Below are 20,960 nucleotides of genomic sequence, written 5' to 3'. Positions count from 1 at the left end.
GAGCCGTCGGTAAAATCAATGACCCTAATGCCCAAGAGGGGTCAGGCCTCATGGTTCTGTCGAGGCGTGTTCGCAAAAGACCCCCCGGCAGGCGTTTAAAGACATCTACATCACGAAGCGACCGGCGCATCAAAGCTCCAGTTACAAAACGCAAGCAAAAGAGGAAGAAGTCTCGCCAGACGGGCTCTGATATTTTTTAATCATGTCACTGCTCCACAGCAAATCGTCAGAATGTACGCTGAGTGAATTGGATCTCTTCACCGTACCCATGACGCAGTTGTCTATCGAAGATAAGATCTACAGCGAAATTTTACCCATAGCGGCCCTGACGGACGGCGGGCCTGTAGAATTTTTTGTCCCCGGAGATGGAGAAAAATATTTGGATTTAAACGACACTCTTCTATTTTTGCGGGTGAAAATTACAAACGATGACGGCAGCCCGCTAGATGATGGTGCTGCCACCGGTCTGATTAATTACCCGATAAACACGATTTTCTCACAATGTGACGTGGTTCTCGGCGATCGTCTGATTTCACAGTCCAGCGCCACGCACCCCTACAGAGCGATCATCGAAACCCTGCTGAACTTTTCTGAAGCGAGTTTGAATTCTCAATTCAGCGCGGGATTGTTCTTCAAAGACACCGCAGGCGCGCACGATTCCACCGTTGTAATTAACGGACGCAATTTAGGCCTTAATCAACTAGCGACTTTTACAGAAAACTCCAGAGAAGTGGATCTGATAGGACCCCTGCATTCTGATATATTTTTCTGTGAAAGACTTCTTTGAAATTCTGTCGATCTCAGAATTAAACTGACACGCGCGTGTGATGCTTTTTGCCTGATGGGGGCGCGTGATTCCACCTACAAGCTGAAACTGCTAGGTGCATCGCTTTTTGTGAAGAAAGTTAATATTTCACCCGCCGTACGTTTGGGTCACGAGTCTGCTTTACTAAAAGCAAACGCCATGTACCCGCTCTCACGCGTGACCGTCAAAACTTATTCCATTCCACAAAATTCGAGGATATGTAATCTGGAGAACCTCTTTCTCGGCGCCATTCCTAAATATATCGTCTTAGGATTAGTGGATCACGAAGCTTACACAGGACGAAGAGATCTTTCGCCTTTTAATTTTCGCCACATGAATGTGGAATATCTGGCGTTGTCCAGAGACGGAAAACAGATTCCATCGAAAGCCTTCCAACCTACTTTTTACCAGGGAACATCGGTCAGAGAATTTTATAATCTGTTTACAGCCACTTCAAGACAATTGAAAGATTTGCCTCTATCGATTAATAGGTTGGAATATCAACAGGGGTATACACTCTTTGCCTTTAATCTGAACACAGCGGATGACTCGGAGGCGCTTTCAACCGTTTCCACCGGCAACCTGAGGATGGAGATGCGCTTTGGAGAACCTCTGAGAGCCACGGCTACACTCATTGTGTATGCGTGTTACGACTCCATTCTGGAGATAAACTCAAAGAGAGAGGTATTGGTGGATTATTATTAATGGATAATCACGAATTGGACGGCATATTATCGAGCCTGCTGGGAGATTATTTTGGTGGTGTGTACGCGTCTGATCAGCTGTCTACCGTCCCAAAAAACATTCGACTACCGGCCTACTTTGTGGTAAACACTCATCCTGTCCATTTACCCGGTGAACACTGGTTGGCGCTAGCTGTGGAACAAAATGGCCTCGGGACATTTTTTGACTCTTACGGTCTATCGCCTGAATTTAAATATTACCCTGAAAACATCCTGAATTTTCTAACAGAACGTTGTTCACGAATACAATATCAGGATTGTCAGCTACAGAGTTTTGCATCCGACCGTTGTGGCCAGCATTGTGTTTTTTTCCTGTGTCATAAGGCTTGTGGACTTTCTCTGAAACAAATTCTGTCTAAATATCATAAAAATGTAGATAAAAATGATGCTATGGTTTATCATTTTGTTAAAAAATTTTCAAATTGCATCAAACGTCATGATGTATACTTCACACAGGTGAATTGTACTCTTGAAATGTTTAAAGAATGTCACGGACTGTGAAATTTGTTTTGAATAAAGTTTTATTGAACAAACAAGAGAGTTAAGGTGTAAAGCTGATCCATTTCTTCAAAGTGGGGACATTGCTCCAGCTTGGTGATAAAATGATATTTCTCCTCGGTTTTTTCTTTTTTTTCTTCAAAACACCGTCTTCAGAATCCGGAAGAACAACCCCTCCGTTCCTGAGTTGCGTAATCTGACGTTTCGCTAGCGGATTGGACACGATAGATAAGGGTACATTTTTTTCTACTAGAGTTTTTAGGAAAGGAGTCCAACCCGTCGGTTCTGATTGTGGATGTTTTTTTAACGGGTTGCTGATGCTTTTAATCAAGTCAAGGATGTGTGATCCTTTCTGCACATCGCCTTTATATTTAAATTCCCCCGTCGGAGTCCAGTTTAATCGTGTCATTTTCAGCAGGTACTCGGCGTTTTTTCTTCCGCGTACAGGAAGATTCTGTAGCGTTTCATTAATGAGTGTGTCAGCCGCTGTTTCTACAGCTGACGTAGGCTCAGCCGTCACCGTGGGCGGTTCAGTGGGAGGTGCACTTTCGTGTAATCCGCTTCTCAACAACTTTAAATAACGCTGTAGCAGCGCATTGTATTTTTTAATTTTCTCATACGGCGTTAATCCCGTCTCCTGCATAATTAATTTCATTTCAGAGTCAAGATTCTCTTCAGCCACGTCCCGTATCGTAGGTTTAACAAGCTGACGTAATTGTTGGGGGGTCACCATAAACATTTTTTGAGAAGCCATCGTTTATTTCCTTATTAAGCCACCTATCAGTTCACCGATCAGAGGCGCAGCGGCTGCTAGTAGTATGGGTAGAAATCCGCCTTTCTGGCCGACTAAAAGCTTCTTTTTTTAAAAAAGGCTAGTTTTGTTATGAGTCAACTGTCTGAGCAATTCTTTGCTTTTAGACAACTTTTGAAATTGACGCGGCGACAGACGTATATTTCCTTTGATCACGTTTAAAGCTATCTCGCACAAAGCCTTCAGAACGTCCTCGGAGCACCCTTTTAAAAACTCCTGACGTTGGCGAGGCTTCATACGTGACAAAGCACGTAGAATCTTGGCGTTGCGTTTTATCCGGGCTGACATGGCTCTGTTTTAGACAAATACACCGCAGTGAGCTGATCCGGAAGTAAACCCGTACGGAGACGGAAAGATTCTGGCGTTTCCGCTTTTAAATCCACAATTAAATAACCGTACGGTTCTGACGTAGCGTCTTGAAAACTCTCCATGAAATATCTTTTTTAGGTAGGATATATTTGATTTGCTAAAACATTGATTTGCAATTTGTCTCGAGGGTTTTTAAACAAAATCAAATAATTGGTGTTTAAGCTGATGGAACGACTATGTTTTCCTTGATGAAAAACATTTTGAGTGATTAAAATGACGCTCATATTTCTGTGATGTCTCAGCTGGGTAAATAATTTTAGCACTCCAGGATGGCTGGACGTTTGAGACATCATGTCATCCAAGATCACCAAGTGGTTTTGACCCGATGGAAATAAATCATCATCCTCGAATGAAAGCGGGAGACCTTGAACGAATCTAATACTTTTATTACAAAGATCATCATACATAGGTTGATAAGATGTAAAAAACCACACAATGTTTTTTGGCATTTCAGTTAAACATTGCATACAATTTTCCAAAATACTTTTTACAAAAAAGGTTTTTCCACAGCCTGACGGACCAGCTATTTGTACACTGAATGGAGATTTTAGTCTAGCGTCAAAATCAGTTTCCATTTTTAATACCCAAATGGTTCTGTACTGCCGTCAGCAAATAACCTCCGCTTATCAAAAATCACACGAAACCTTTTCACAAATGAAACAGTCGAGAGAGTGAGGCCTTTTTTATCCCTCTTGACGATCTCCTGCCGAGTTTGCAAAAATCTTCCCCTTTCTCCAGCCACGTACCCCTCAACCAGCAGCGCTAAGCTGTCAAAATTGATGCGATCAGATGAAATGAATGACTGTGTGATACCCTTAGCCTTTAGCACCACCTGCTGGCGGTCCCGGGTTTTGTAAGCATACGTTTTTGGACCGGATGAAGCAAATTCCGTGATGGAATCGCCGTGCAGTTCATCGGTTAAATCCCCCAGCAGCGGTCCTGTTGGTAAAACACACTCATTCTCTTTGACAGAATAAATTATAGAATCTGTATCGTAATAAATGACGCGATTTCCCAGTTTGTTCAACGCATTTAATAATTTCAGTCTGGCATAAGTTGTGGTGAAAGCGGCTATAAATTTGTTGTTGCTTCTGCCAGGAGTCGTTAGGCATTTTTCTGTCAAACTGTGCTGCACCAGAACGGCTCCTGAAGTGACAAAGCTGAAGAATTTAACTTTGTGTTTCCCTGAAAACAGAATGTCAAAAAATTCATCAGGTTTTTGAACAAATGTGGTTTGTACAAGATCATCTCTTTGGCCAAACTTTCCCCAGAGTGAATTGAGACATAATTTTGAAATGGCACGCTTAGCAGGATTGTGCTGAATCTTAGACTCATCTAATTGTATTCCCTGATGAAGTTGGTAGTCCTGAATGTATTTTCTTTTCGACTCATCGTCAATCAATCCTTCAGGAAAACCAGACGCTTGTTGTTTCTGCTTCAAAAACGTGTTAATGTAACCTGCGAACACATCTTTACTGCTTTTCTCAAAATCCCAGACTTCAATCATTTTCACCAGACGGTAACCTGACTCCAAAGCGTAATTGAACTCTACACTCACCCAAACGCCCGTCAAAGCACGTTGAGACGCGCTGTGTGAACAAGAATCAGATTGATTATTCATTTCAGCGCATGTGCGACATAGTGTAAAAACAAGTTTACCTTTGGATGTTTTAAAAGGCAGAACAGGGAAAAACAGTTTTCTGGGTGGCAAAACGACAGCTTTAATCAAGCCAAAATAGTGACTTGGATCTCTGAAATTTTTAACATGAATTTTGGGATGGCCTATGGGATAAGCCTGTGTGGCATTTACATAAGGGTACAGACTCGTAAAATCCACATAGTGGATTTTTTCACCGCTCTGAGCCGAATGCCTCAGCCGAACCGGACAAGTTCTGCCTCCATACAGGGCTTCACGAGGTAAAAGAGGAGCTGGCGGTGGGTCAAATCTTGAGACAAACTGTTTCACGTCCGGATCAGTTTTTACCATCTCCTGCCAATCATGTTCCCAAATGACATTCATTTTTAATCGATGCACAGTTTCCAACGACTGAAGCTTTTCGACGGTTTTGTCATAAATTTCACCAAAAGTGATTTTTCTCAGAGGACATATGGATGACTGTAAGAAACATTTTGGACAGCCGTGGAAAAAACAACCCATATACTCAAACCCTTGTTCGACGCCTGAAATCACAGCATATCCGTCGAGATAAAAATCTCCCACTTTATACTCCCCCAAAGGCGTTAAAGCGTGTTGAATGTCTACATTTTGACTGCGTGAAACCCATTCCAGCCACACGATGCTTGAACTTGAAAATGGTTTTTGTTGCGGTCGATAGCCGAGCGGACAAGGAATGGCCAATGTGTCTGGTTTTAGGAATTTTGATCTAAACACGCGCATGCAAGCTGAAGCGATCGTGACAGATTTCAGCGGGTCGATACCTGTTTCATTAAAAAACTCCTCTCTGAAAATACCGCATGCTTTACGCAGAATTTCCACATCGTTTCTACAATAAAACACGGCCTCCTTTCTGAAATCAAACAGCTGCTGTTTAGACACATCGGTGTACCATTCTAAAAATATTTTTTTATGCTCCGGAGACATTTGTTCAATCCCATAATGGCTGACATCTGGATAAGGCCCTTTATAATTCAGATGTTCAAGCGATGAAAATCTGTGAGGAAAATAACCTTTAGTTTTATCTGTTAAGCCCAAAGCAGCTGGAAGGTTGGTTAATTTCATCATGAGAAAACTTAAGGAATCTATGAATCTCAACCCGAAATCTGGATCGTGAAAACTCAGGATTTTACAGCCTTGCATGAGTATATTTTTGGGAACAATTTTTAATTGACACATAGCTCTCAAAATTATATAAGCATCAAATCTGCGCGCATTGTGTGCAACAAATGTATAATTGCTGAATTTAGGACGACGCATCTGCATAATAAAATCTTTAATGCAATCTAAACCAAATTTCTCCCAAACGTCGCCTGAATCGGATTTTGCACAGATTAAAAAAGGTGTATGCACACCGTTCTGATCCGTAAACGTTTCAGTGTCGTAATAAATAACCTTTTCCGTTAAACCGTCATCTTTTTTTTCAAGCTGAATAAAACAGCGATGATCATCCGTGACCACCGACTGTTTGCAAACGATGCATTTGGTCGCTGAGCAAACGTGCTGTGAACCATTTCCACCCATGGCGATGTAATAAGTTTGTTTACAAATGGTGCATTTTTTAAACATTTCGCAAGGAGAAACTAACCTGTTTGCTTGAGGCCTTAAAACAGGTGTTTTGTGAGTTTGAAAACAAATTACATTTTGGCATATTCGATTACAATCAGAACATGTGATGAGAGACGTTTCTGTTCGTTTGCATAAATCGGTATTACACACGCGACAGAACCATTTACAATGATGTCCGTTCATGTTATTATAAGCGGAAAAGCACCATGAACAAAAATATTTGGCTCCTAAGAAACCTTTAATATTTTTTATGCCGTAATAATGTTGGTTCAGTAGCAAAATGAACAACGGATTGGACCGATCGCTAAAATCTGTTTCAAATTTAGAAATGATTCTGTCGGATCTGTAAAAAATGATTATTTTTCTTTGAACAATATTTTCAAATCGAATCACGTCGCTAAATGAAACGGTTGATTGCTCCTGAAGCCCTGCCTGTTGATGAATATTTTTAGCCACATTCAATAATTCTGTATCTCTCGCTGAGGGATTTAACAGTCCGGCTATGCTTAGCGCAAAACACAACGGCTGATTGGCCTCTGGAGGGCAAATGAGATGGTTTCGTTTTTTATTGACTAATTCGTGATCCAGAATGGTTTCGATTTTTCGTTTCCCACCGCCGGAAGGATTATTTATCACTTGCAGTCTGAAATTAAATTCGTTGTCGGCCTCTAATGCTTCATTTGATTGGACTAACAGATCCAGTAAATACTGAAGCTGATTTAACATATTTGATCCGTCATAATTAAAATTAACGTGGTGCGTCGTGTGCAAAGTATTAATTTCAAACTGGACTCTATCGTTGGGACGCGCGATCTGGCTTCCTCTTTCAGCAAACCTGTTTAATATTTCCATCAGATTAATATAAAACTCGGCTGGGTCGTTGATTGCTTGAAAAGACACTCTCTCTCTAATTTCACGCTGGTTAAAAGCTGCGTTTACGCTCCCTCCGATCTGCCGGTGTTCTATTTGTCTCAAAATTTCATCTACAGCTTGTGGAGAAGGGTCATCTGAATTTGCCAGTATTTGATCGATCTCGTTTACGCTCTGCTGGTGTTCTATTTGTCTGAAAATTTCGTTTATTGCTTCTGATGAAGGCTCATCTGAATTTGCTAGAATTTGATCGACCTCGTTTGAAACGGCTTGGGATGCTAAAATATCGTCTAAGATCTCACTATCTGCAGCTAATTCATCTACTTCACTCAGTCCGCTTAAATCAAACCAGTCATTTAATAGGATTTCTTCGGCCTCCACTGAGGGATTTTGGCTGGCTAAAATTCGATCTAACAAATCTACGTTTAATTCATCATCTACTTCAAACAAATCTGAAAGGTCATCAAACCAATTTTCACTCATGATACAAAAGACATTAAAAACCTACTAAAAATGAAGAAAAAAAATCTGCGTCCTCCTTTTACAGAGCCAGAACTTGCTGGATCACTTCCACCAGGCCGGAATTCACTTGCAGGAGCAGGTAGCCAAGCTTCATCCTGTTTGATCTCTGAAGTCGCGTAAATCTGCCCCGCTTCTTCTTCTTTAACCGTTTTTCTGATGAAAAAATAAATAAAAAATAAATAAAATGAACGAGCTTTTAATAAATTATATATATAAATTTAACTTACTCTGTACAGGTGCAGGAGGTGGTGCGTTCTCTTCGTCGGTCGTGGGTTGTTCTGAAAGGATAAAAAACATATTTTTTTACTTCAAAATTTAATATACTCTGCGGAGCAGTTTTGTGAAACAGCTTACCGGCTGGCTGCTCAGTAGCACGTTCAGCGGTTTCAGAGTCGCTGTCGGATTGTTCTGAAAGAATAAAAACAAGGAAAAATATGAACGAATCATCTTTGAAGTAAATAACCACCTTTTTATATATCTCTTACCCTGTGCAGGAGAAGGGGGAGGAGGAGGAGGAGGAGGAGGTGTGGGCGGAGATATTGAAGCGGCTGTCTGATGTTGTTCTGAAAGGATAAAAAACAACGGTAAATGTGAACGAGACATCTTTGACTTATTAATCAGTTGTTTTTTTATCGTTACCATCCGTCTGCGCATGAGCAGGGGTTGGAGGTGGTGGGGGCTGAGATATTGGGGGTGCGTAGGCCGTCGGCCGTTGCTCTGGAGAATAAAAACGATAAATATGAACGACACATCTCTGACTTATTAATCGCTATTTTGTAATCACTTACCAGCTTCGAGGATCGTCTGTGGCGTGATGGTCCTGTAACGAACAGCTTTCACGTTCGCATTCGCGTGTGATCTGACGGTATGGCTGGGCTGATACGAATGTAAGACGGTTCGGCTGGTGGATGGAGGCGTGGTTGGGTAAAAGTTATCACTTCCGGGGTAAGGTTGAACCCCCTCCTTTTCTGTAAAATGAGATATTTCTCAGCTGAAGAAAAGAACGTTACGTATATATTTATAAAATCCACTCACTCAGATTCTCGACCGCACGATTAATTTTAGACAAATCATCGAGAGGGACCGGAGTTTTACAAGTTAATTCCTCAATAGGAATTTCTTCCCACTCGCCGTCCGATATGACAATAGCGTCTGAAAATAAAGATGTTAAACCAAAAAGAGAAAAAAAGATTTGCGTCTTAAGTTAAAAACTTACCCGTCATCTTAGCTTGTTACACCTCAAATCACGACTCCGAAAATGCGGTTTTACATTTTATACAGCTGTTTAAAAAAATCTTGAATAGAAAACGGTTGCGATTGGTCGAAAAAAAAATGTTTATAAACAATACATAGTCATTTGCTTTGTTGTATAGGTAGACAAATGTCTGAATGGGTGTTTAGAGTTGTGTGTGTGTGTAACTCGTATCCATTGCTTCATCAAAACTCCCCGGAGCAGAAATAAAAAAACCTTTACGATCCAAAAAATAATACCGGACCGGTTTTGTACCGGACATTTCTTCCTGAAATCGCTTATGAAAAATCTGTTGCGTTGTCAAGCCAATCTCATCATGTCTCAATGAGGCAGGAAGCAATGTGTGTGTGTGCGTGCGTGCGTGCGTGTGTGTGTGTGACAGTGAAAACAAAATGTGACACTAAAGGCAGGAGGCGATGGTTAAGCTTTCACTGCTGATGATGACGAACCAAAGATGCTGTTCACCTAAATAGCTCTTTGAAACAATAGCAAGTCATTTGCTTTTGTGAATTGTTTCCATACCGACTTGGTTAGAATGAACCAGATCTTTGTTTTAAAACTTCCCCGCCACCTGCAAAAAAAAAAAGGAAGTCAATTGCTTTGTCAGAAGTCGCTGGCCGTGTAAAATTGTTTAGAATGAGCTTTAAGAAAGCTCAACAGATCTTTGTTGAACCAACTTCCAGACACTCTTTCAAACAAATCCACCTGCAGAACAATACAGAGTAATTTGCTTTGTAAGTTGTCGACTAAAAGCTCACGCTGAGGTAATGATCAACTTTTATTCTTATAGGCTTGAGTATGCAGGGTGGTTTACAACAGAACCATAAATGGTTTAGGATGGCAAACCATTGCTTTTCTGAAGTGAGAGAAATGTATGAATGGTGTTTAGAGTTGGTAACCTAAATTCTTTACTTGTCTTAGAGAGAGTCAGACATTTTCTGAAAGGGGAAAGTGCTTTAAATGTGTGTGTGTGTGTGTGTGTGTGTGTGTGTGTGTGTGTGTGTGTGTGTGTGTGTGTGTGTGTGTGTGTGTGTGTGGGCTTACAGCCATTAATTTGATGTGCTGCTGGACAGAGAGTTTTACACAATAGTTTTAGTTCTGGTCAAAAAGTGTCAGTGAGCTGCATGTAAATATTTACACATTTAAACACAAAGTTTAAGACTGAACATACGAAACCCAACGTGAACATCTGCCAGATGGCTGAGTAAATCAAAGAGAGTATTAATGACATAGACAATGTGTCACTCTGAAGAGTTTGTGTGTGTTCAGTAAAAGGCTGCAAAAGTTCTTGCATTGACCTCAGCTTCTGTCACTCACTCGAGAGCAAGCAGACCATCCCATCTTGTATGCTACTCCAAAAACAGATTCTTTAAAGTGCATGTCAAGTGTGCCTCAGAGTCTTACCCCACCCACGTATCAATTTTGAAAACTGCAACATTAGTAGGCGTTGCCTGGAGGACCGAGAGGGCGGAGCCGTGGCAGTGACGAAGAGACGGCTAACTAGACGAAGCTAGCTCCCTTCACTCTGAGCAGTCATTAGAAGTGGAGGACGTTTCTCCCCCTCCTTACCCAGACACTCGAGAAGAAAGGGACCAAGTCTATTTGGAGGAGACAACCGGACATGAGCCTTATTGTTTTGAGCTTGTGAGTTGCCTGAAATTACTGGAACCGACCCAACAGACCCATCTCTGAACGTAAGTAGCCGTTAGCCATAGCATTGGATTAGCTGCAGGGTTTGTCTCCATGGCCCTAAAAAGCTAGTATTCAGCATGTTTTAGAGATTTATCTGCATCAACACACCTGGTTTTAATCAGCAACAAACAGCTGAGCTGCTTAACAGCTTATCTAACCTGTTAAAGCAGGAAAATCCACTGAAACGTGCTGGATAGCAGCTCTCCAGGAGATCTGGGCTCAAGCTAGTCTGCTGCATAAAGTTATGAAAATATACCATGAGAAAATTATTCTGTAATGTGTTCAGCCCATTAAAACTGCCCTGATTTCATTATTTATTTACTGATACTAGCTGCTCTTGGTTGCAGGTGATCCTCTGGTGTCTGCAGCTGGTCTCCTGCTGATGTCGTCGGGATCAGGAACTTCCAGAAGAATGTGCCTTTCAATGACTCTTTCCCCCTTATTTGTTATATTAATTAAATAAATCTCAATTTATATATTTCCTGTTTTTGTTCATGTCCATAAATACTTAAACATGCTTGAAATTAAAACGAGCTTTTAACAGTGAGGTGCTAGTTTAGTTAATCACAATAGAGCTAGTTAAACATGCGACAATGTGATAATTCAATTAATGTAATTTATAAATATCCATTAAAATATCAAAACTGGAATCAAAATGAGATATTTGGCAGCACAAAAAACTTGTCAAACACAATATTTATTATAATAATTGTAGGCAGACAGGAGACAGAGCTGATGGAGGTTCTCAGTCATCAAAGGATGGCTGAAGGCTTTCCAGGAACAGGAGATGTGGTGTTGTCTCTTCTCTCTCTATTCTGCCAGATGAGCTGATAGGTTACAGGTGTGTGAGGACATCCTCATGCTGTCATAACCAGATGACAGGAGTTATCAGGTGATCAGCCAGGCTAATGATGAGATGCAGAAAGAAAACAAATCATGCAGAAAGAAAACAAATCCAGGACAGTGTACAGTAATAAAAATAATATGTGGTGTTGCTTACCTTATGTGCTCTTATAGAGTTATTAACGTGTGCCTGCCTCATGGTGTAGAGTCCATATTTTGCTGAGTGTCCTGCAGTAATGCAGGTTATTAGTTAATTTACTTTTGATAGCAAAAACAAAATATTTAATTTAAAAGTTATTTACCAGGTGAATCAGCTCACACGTCACCACCTGGTGGTGACCACCAAGTGTCACAGGGCCAGAATCAGTAGCCTCCTTCATGATGTAATCACATACTTATTTAATTGTTAATATCTTAAAAATTCAGAAATGTTTTAATTTTTTTTTACCTTGAACAGTTCACTGAGCTTGCACTGTCACTGAGGTGGAAGCTGGAATCAACAGCAGACACCTCACACCGTGGTCTTTTCAGGAGGTGTGGATGCTCTGGGACCTTCTGGAAGATGAATTTCTGTCATGGTCCCTGTGTCACAAGACACTGAGGCTGTGAGCTCTATAAAAACAAAGAAGCAGCACATTTATAAATGTTTAAAAGAGCATAAAATCACTTGTAACAATCTGTAAAACAAATTAAAACTAGAAGGTAATAAAATGTTTACATAGAAGATTATTAAAAATAATTCACCTTTGCTACGGGTAACACCACGTCAGCCTGGACAAGTGCATTCTTGCAGATTACTAAATCAGTCTGACAGTCAGTGTCTTGGGTAGATTTAGCCTGAAAAAAAATAGAAGCACATTGATGTTTATAAAGTCAGATAAAATACAAAAGAAACTGTCCCATATAGGCGCTTTATAACATTCCTAGTGTGTGATGTTATTATAAAGTAAAAGTCAGTCACATATGATGTGGAGACCCTGAAATGCGACCTCCTGAACAGAATTCCTCACGGAACCGGGTCACGCTGTGCTAGATTTCACGCTGTAATGCTGTCTGTCAACTAGTGCTGCGTCAGTTTAGAGTCACTGTTGCTGAATTACCGACTGACACAAAAACAACCCGAATTTTCTCTGAGCCTGACAGTCATGTGGACCGTTTTGTCGGCCAGGGCTTCGAGATATGTTCCGATTCGCCGCTGATTCTAACCTTACATCCCGTTCCACATTTTGTGAACTTGACAAATCAGCCCGAAGGCAGTGCAGACTGATATTAGCTAAATGGAGTGAACCACGTCTCTCAAACTTTGCATTTAGGTAGGAAATTGTCTTTAGAAGATGTTAAAACTTTTATTTAGCTTACTCACCTCAGACTGTAGCCCGTCATGGTGGGGGAGCAGAGTCGGTGGGCTGCATCTAAATCGCGGAAGAGCCACGGTGGGCACAGCCTCCCTCTTGGAACGGAGACGTGCAGAATCGCGGGTAAAATGCTGGTTGCAAACTACAGCACCAGGCGGGAGCTGAATCTTTTCCAGACACGCAACCACTGGCGCCTAATTTCTAAGTCCAGCGGAAAGGAGTGCAACCCGACAGAGCTCCGCAACCATACTACACTACACCATCTCACCATGCTAACACGATATGGAGCACTAAACCCGAACTACTTTCCTAATTACACTAACAGCCAAACAGTAACTAAACTACAATATCCAACAGCCAAGCTAACACTAAATAAGTATGTATAACACTAAAAGCTATGCTAAAGACTAGGATATGCTAATGCTATATGCTAATGCTGAACTACGGCTAGCCTCCTACACTCTCATGCAAATCCAACTCCCAACTCGCCACAAGGCGTGGCCGAGACTCCCGATGCTTTTATAACGTTGACACAGAGCTGCTACGTAGTACTCTACTGGATTACGTAGTATCTTACTCTTTAGCCATTGGCTAAAATTTATTCAAAATGAGTCAAATTCTATGTTTTAAGCTGAAGGTGGAGCTATACTGTGGTATTTAGGCAGAATTTTTAATTTTTTAAGAAAATGCACCAAAATGCTAAAATAATGAATACAGACATTTAAAACACTATTAGACACTCATTTATACAGTTCATCAGCAAAAAAAAGTTAATTTAGACGTTACTTGCTCTTTAACTTTGAGGAGACGTACAACCATTTCATAAGTACTTGACCAGCGTGTGGGGCTGTCATTCACAGCAGTTAGGCCGCACTCATCCACTGTCAGTGAGCCATGTCATGTTTGATATAAAAAGTCCCACGAGGTTAGACTGATATGGTGTGCCAGTAAGGGCTGGTAAATGCATTATAACGGCTGCAGCGTCAGACTGATGTGGTTCTGCTCACTGGTGAGGCTGGCCTTCTTTTTCTTGCTTCTCTGCATTTGCAGTACAATTTAGATGACAAAACTTTCTGTGTGTTGAATTTAGGTGATGAACATATCTGAGAGGTAAGACATTCCTCTTCCTCGTGGCTTGGTGCTTCATGCATCTCCTCGTGGTTCATCATTTTTTCTTAGAGCTCGGCTTTTCACCATTCGGACAGATCTGAGCTTTTAAAGAGTTATCCACTATAGGATTACACTCAGAAGGGAGGGGGCTGTGGGAACCGCTGGAGTAACACAATAAGAAACTTCACACGCCATTACACACATTAGCCTATGACGTGGGGATCATGGACATCTGGACGCTCAACAATACGCCATTGATGATGCGGCGTGGGGGGTCTAGGCCATCTGGATGATCAACAATACACATGTCCATTTGATTAATGATACGGAAGGGGGGGCAAAGATTGAACAATACACCTGTCCATTTGATTAATGATAGGAAAGGGGGGCAAGGTCAAGGGTCAAAATGAACAATAGGACTGAAAGGTCAAAAAGGTCAAAGAACAATAGACCTGTCAAAATGTTTGACGAAAGGTATCTTATAATCCTCTCTCTTTGGTGTGAATGAGACGTGAGATGAATGGTGTATGTGTGAGTGATGTTGTAATCAGAACTCTCGTATCCGGAGAAGCAAGTCTGAATGATGTTGTGATGTTTTGCTCTTAAGCTATGACCAGAGTTTCATAAACACATGAGACGCCATTTTGTCGCTCCACACATACCCTTCAGGATGAGACCTCCGTACAGATCCAGAATGCCAGGTCCCCGGACCCCCCTTTTGGTACCGGAGCTGATGAAACAGCGTCAGCAGTACCACAGACTAGTTTTTGGATTGTCTCCAGGTAAAAAGCGACAGTTGGTTGACAGCGTCATGGGCTCGACACACGGGAGGCGACATTGCCTCTCCTCCATTCATTTTCAATGAGACATGCGCGACAAAGCGATAATCGCGGGTCTCTCTCCTACCAAGCGAAACGCGAAAAACGTACGTGTGAAAGTTTGCACTCGTGCACGTGTCGTGCACAGGCGACCCAGCGACGCGATCCCAGAAAGTTGAAACATTTTCAACTTTTCATCGCTGTCGCTCGGGCGAGGACCAATCAACGGAGGTTTCATTCACTGACCAATGAGCGGACAGGATGCTCCGCACATCTCCGAGCAAACATGAAGGAGAAGTTGACTTTTATTATATTTTATAGTAAAATCAGAAGTAAGATTTCACATAACTCTAGCAGCACCTTGTGAAACATCATATCTACCGCTTTTTAACTCTGAACCGCTTAAATTCCCTCCAACCTGACACAGCCAAACAAAACAACAGAAGTTTCGATTTCGCCATGGAACAGAACGCGTAGACGGCTTTGCCGCTGACCGCTACCGCAGATCGCCTCCCGTGTGACAGGTAATAAAAGCGACAGCGACAAATTTCGCTGATCGCGGTCGTTTGTCGCCTCCCGTGTGTCGAGCCCATCAGATGGACCACCTTTGGGTCAGTGAGTTCAGCTTTTATTCTGAAAGGAACCGTTGCTTGGTTGGTTAAATGCAACATAATTTATCCAGCTTGTTGGTTCTTTGCTTAAAAAGGAAGTCCAGGTGGCCGGTCCAATACTTCTCTTAGCATGCAGTGAACTGTAGAGAACTCAGAGAACTGAACTAAGATGGCGTGGGGACTGGTTTTATTAATCTGGATGTTTTGATTTCTGGTCGAATCAAAGTTGGCAGATTTATAAACACCACAGAGACTATGCCACACTTCAGAAAGGAAGGTTCTGAATGGATGAGTAAAAGCAATGTGTCATGCGTTTACATTACGTGGATCAGGGTGTCTAGTGCAGCTAGATTAAAGTCATATTACTTATTAAAACACTAATCATAACATTGTCATTTCACAAATTGGTCAACATCTTATTATTGACTAACACTTTGTTTGATTAGCATTATTAAAAATAGCGTTCTTTGATTTATTAAAAGGAAAGAGTCCTTTGTCTTCTTTCTTCTCTTGAGCTGGAAAGGAAGCAGTTTAGAAGCAGATGCATGACCTTGAGGCAGTCTCATGCAGATGAGTTCTGTGTCAGAGGCATCTGTGTGGAGAGGGTTGTTGGGGTTATCTGGGTAGCGAACAATTAGTAAGCTTTAACTTACTTTTGGATTCTTCAATAAATTCTGTAAATATGGGAATATTTACTGAGTTATTAATTAATTAAGATACAATTAAGTATATACGGGGCACCATCCCCTTCAACCGGGGAAAATTTGAATCCAAAATTCTTATCAGTCTTTCTTGAAGTCCGTAGAATCCTTGGAGCAGAGACTTCGCTTCGACACAACAAAGCTACTGGAGACAAAAATCTGAATTTTATAACATTTAATTAAACAATTTGTCAAATGAATAAACAATGAAATAAATGAATGATAACCATGTGATATAATAAGATGGATGTGTTTGCGTGTGATGGAGGATGTATGAATGGGGTCCTCCGTTCTCACAAAGGAGTGGTGTGTGTGTGCGTGTGTGTATGGATTCAAAATGGAGTCTTGAATACAAGATGGCTGACCCCTTTGTCTGGCTAAAGTGAGGGTGGCAACTTGCACTTTAACTTCCAAGGCACTTAGAATCAGAAGTAACTTAACCTTAAAATCACTCAAAACGCTTCAAAATGGTCATGAAACAACACAAAAGATTAATCACGAATTAATATCTTTTTAGTTTAACCGCTTGGCCATAGCAGAAAACATTTTAAGATACCAAACAATGATCAATAAGCAGTTTATTCTTTCAAAATGACCCGACGGACGTATTTGGGAACGAAAAGAGGAAAACACGAAGCTACTTTTAAGCAATAGCGCGGTTTTATTGCTTATTCTGGACTATAGAGGAAACGGGAGAAGGAAAGAAGGAGATAGAGAAATAGATGAGTTTCTGATCACCAGAACAGCAAGGCGTCCCCCGCTGTTTGATTTGACGGTTCTCCGTGTTTCTCCGCAGTTTTCGGCGTCATCCGTCGGTTTGATGGCTTTCTCCGCTGTTTCCGGCGTTCTCCGTGAGTTTGACGGAGTTGCTGATTTTTCAGCCCGGTTCTGTGTTCTCCCTTCAGCAGCTAGCGCAGCGAGCGGTTGAACAGACCTGATGGCTTGTAGTTTAGCTTTCCAACGGTTCCGTGAGCTTGATGGAGCACTTAGACTTCCCGCGTGCTCAAGTTAGTCAGAGCGTATGACCGAGCGTGTCCTTACAGCCAGAGATCCTGGGCAAAAGAAGAATGTTTCTTTGTTCCGTTGTGATTTATAGCCTTTGAAGTCGCGGGAAAGCTCCATGAGCTCCTGCACATGCGCAGAACGTTTTTCTGGTATTAGGCGGTGACGTCTTCACATTGCTTCCGTGTGCAAAGCATCATGGGAAATGAAGTGTATTTTGGCGCCGATGTTTAATATCTGCTTTTCAAAGCAATTTAGCAGTCTTTTGGAGGAAATTACTGCAGCAATTTCTCATGAGGGCATACCCTCAACATTCCCCCTTTTGGTTTCCGGGATCGCGCCCAAAGCTCGATCGTCGGAAGCACAGATGGGTTTGTCCCTCATGAACGTAGGTCGACGTTCTCGGTCGACTTGATTGTCGGAAGCACAGGTGGGTTTGTCCCTTAGGACGTTGGTCTCCTTGGACGCCTTTGTCTTTGGTCTTTGTCTTGGATCCTGGCGCCTTTGGTCTTTGATCCTGGTCGGGCACAAAGAGGATAGGAAACGGGATAGTCCCCAACGCGCATAACGAGAAGAAGCCACTCACGCAGGTGGTACGCAATGATGATGTCGTCCATGCGAGAGGTAGTAGTGTAGAAGGAGGAAGGTCGGTGGGCGGTTAACTCCACGAGGGGACACAAAGGCATCTCACCGCCGGCCATACAGTTCAGTTTATGGAGCACGCGGTGATGTACCAGGTCCATAGTTCGCAAACGCGCATTGACCTATGTGGTCCCAAGATTCCCCTCTTTTTGGTCCAAAGGGTGGATCAGGACAGTCTTTGGGCTAAAACAAGGACCATAAAACTAAGAGGTACTACAATGTGCTGGTGCGTCAGACAGAGTCATTGACAGACTGAGCTGGGCCGGCAAATAACCACTAGTTAATATGTGACCAAGTAAGAAACAAAAATACAGAAAACCCCCCCAAAAAACATATAACATCCAAGAAAATTCATAGCAACCTTGAGGTCTCATAAAATACATTCTTAGGTCATACATTCAGTGTGTAGCTTATAAAGAATGTGACATAATGCAACACTCAGATAAAAATGTGAGGTAGACTAAAGTGAGAACTACTCTTAGGGTTACAAAATAACAAAGAAAATGTTGCTCGCCCCCTTTAGACAGGTGTGGTACATTCACGCTTGGAGACTCCCCGAACGCGGTCGCGAGGCACACCGTAGGTGAGCAAGTGCATCTTATCTTGGAGTTTCTTAACATGCCTGTAGGCGGAATAAGCCATCACGGCCGTGATGAGCCATCCCATCCCCAGGGCGACCAATGTACAGATTAAGGTGGTATAATCTGTGTCAATGTAGCGTCTTGGGTATCTATTCATGGGCGTCAGAGTAAGTTCACGCGGGGTTTGTGTGAACTTAACAAGTTTGGTTCCTTCAATCAGTAATTGTTGGTCAATTTCTAAATCGAAGGCAAAGTTATAACCCTGGAAAGCGTCCATGATTTCAATCTCTGAGTCATGCTGTTCGAGGTTGAGATGATGGAGTGCCAGGTTTCTAGTTCAAAGTGGAAATGCCTACCGTCCTTTCAAATACCAATGTTCAGCATCGACTTAAACCTATAGATGTGAGGTGTCACAATTATGGGAACGTAACAGGAAACCGAGTTCTAATTTTTCTGCATCAACGTGAATGGGAATTGCACTGCCTAGGCTGTACGCTAGGTGGATTTGTGAAAGGTGCACAGTAGAGGGGTAGCAGCTGTCAAGCTAACTTTGAGCAGGTCCAGTGGTACCAAGTACGGGGAAATACGACTTTCAACCAAGCTGTCCAGCGTGGAACTTACTTCCCTGAGCAGGTCCTGCATCAAATCTCTCACCACTCGTGTGTACACAATGTATGTATGGTTTCAGACAAAGTCTTGATTGCACGTAGAGATTCAATAATCAGAGCCGAGTGTAGGTTGGCAGTTACAAGAGTACCCTGTAAGGTTTTAGTGAGTACATCCTGTTAGAGGTCTAGGAAGAGTTTCTCTTGGTTAGTGAAAGTGACGGCGGGGGGGGGGCTGGTTCTTTGTCGGTTAGTACATGTAAGTGGGTTAAACGTGCACTTCCCCCCCTTTCCATTTCCATGCATAGAACTATGAGGAGACTACGTCTACCTCCTGCGGGGAGTCTGGTCTCTGTACCCGCAGGGATGGTTTGACGTAGGGTTTGATTTGGTTTGCATGCACCCATTTGTAGACAGGCTCCTGTCTCGCTTTGGTGATGCGTAACCTGTATGCAACTGGAGAGAGTTTTGCCACGATCTCAAATGGTCCTGACCAGCAGGACAGGAACTTCTTAGCTTTGCGTGCCGGTTGGGCGAACCGAAAGTAGAATACTTTGTCACCCACCTCGTATTCGCGGCTGGTTGTCTTTTGGTCGTAGTAGGCTTTAGCGCCTTCTTCGTTGGTCTCCAGTTTCTTCTGAGCGTGCGCGAACGTAGCTCTGAGGTGTGTTTTCAAGTCTGCCACATACTGATGAGCGGTATAGGCAGTGGCAACACTGACATCCTCTGGGTGATACAGGAGGTGTAGTGGTAGAGTCATCAGTCTGCCGGTCATCATCTCAAAGGGCGTAACCCCCATGGATCGCTGGGGAGTGGACCGTATGGCCATCAGGACCAGAGGGAGCTTGACGTCCCAGTCCTTCCCAGTGGAGCAGACGTACTTTTTGAGCATGGAGACGACCGTGCGTTTCATCCGTTCGACCTGTCCGGATGACTGTGGGTGATAGGGAAGGTGGAATCTCACTTCCACTCCCAGAAGTTCAAACAGGGACGTCATTACACTGGATGTGAAATGAGTTCCCCGGTCAGAGTCAATGCAGAGTGGAAGTCCCCATCGACTGAAAACGTGGTTAATCAGTAGTACAGCGGTTGTGACGGCTGTATCGTTTGGCGCTGGAAGGCACTCCACCCACTTTGTGAAACTGCAAGTTACAGTTAGCATATATTTGTTTCCTCTTGCCAATTTGGGAACCGGTCCAACCCAGTCGATCTGCAGGTGGGACCAAGGGAAGGTTATTCCCCTGCGTTGCAGTGGTGCTCTAGCAAGCGGCTGGGAGGGTTGAAACTGGGCACAGATGAGGCAGCCTTGGACATAGCAGTGTACGTCCTTGGACATCGACGGCCAATATGCTACTTCTGCCAGTGACGCGAGGGTAGCTTTTGCTCCGCGGTGACCTCCGACCGGAGCGTCGTGGGCATAAGCAAGCATTACTCCTCTGTGGTCAAGTGGAACAACCCAGCGCGGCGGGCTGTGATCGTCACGCATGTAAACTAACAAATCGTTTTGTAGTTTCAGGTGCGCGAGTTGACGATGCAGGGTTACCAAATCTCAGCTTGCGCCAACAGGTGGTGACGACGAACAGGCACTCCTTTGACCAGTGGGGGCAGAACCGTGCTGGCCTCAACCACTGCACGGCAGGCCTGTGGAATGGTCTGACCGGACAGCAAGTGTTCAGGGCCTTCTGAGCGAGGCTCAGAGGATGGTGTGGCACGGGCCCAAAGGACTTGATTGCAAGTGTCCAGCTGGGCACCTAGTCGAACCAGCAGATCTGCTCCAATGAGTGCAGGTGGATCAAGCTGTGGTATGATGCTGAATAGATGTGTGAGCTGTCTTGCTCCAAGCTGGATAGTCAGAGAGCAGACCTCTGGCGCTTTCAGGAGCCTCT

General features: G+C 42.9%; 2 long non-coding RNA genes across 3 annotated transcripts; one reads left to right on the top strand and one right to left on the bottom strand.

Annotated features, from left to right (window-relative positions):
- Nucleotides 1-10,671: 10,671 nt before the first annotated feature.
- On the top strand, nt 10,672-11,282 carry LOC129154524 (uncharacterized). Its single transcript, XR_008559826.2, has 2 exons — nt 10,672-10,808; nt 11,154-11,282. It is a non-coding gene; the product is annotated as an uncharacterized lncRNA (long non-coding RNA).
- Nucleotides 11,283-11,487: 205 nt separating this feature from the next.
- On the bottom strand, nt 11,488-12,513 carry LOC129154523 (uncharacterized). 2 transcript variants are annotated; one of them, XR_008559824.2, is made up of 5 exons: nt 12,394-12,513; nt 12,098-12,261; nt 11,952-12,023; nt 11,807-11,877; nt 11,488-11,711 (listed from the first exon to the last, which is right to left on the bottom strand). It is a non-coding gene; the product is annotated as an uncharacterized lncRNA (long non-coding RNA). The 2 variants fall into 2 exon arrangements; XR_008559825.2 differs by having other exon boundaries at nt 11,488-11,668.
- Between the last annotated feature and the right edge of the window lie 8,447 nt (nt 12,514-20,960).

The sequence above is a fragment of the Nothobranchius furzeri genome, chromosome 19 (genome assembly GCF_043380555.1).
Source record: "Nothobranchius furzeri strain GRZ-AD chromosome 19, NfurGRZ-RIMD1, whole genome shotgun sequence".
Lineage (NCBI taxonomy): Eukaryota > Metazoa > Chordata > Actinopteri > Cyprinodontiformes > Nothobranchiidae > Nothobranchius > Nothobranchius furzeri.
This window is presented reverse-complemented; position numbering and strand designations above follow the sequence as displayed.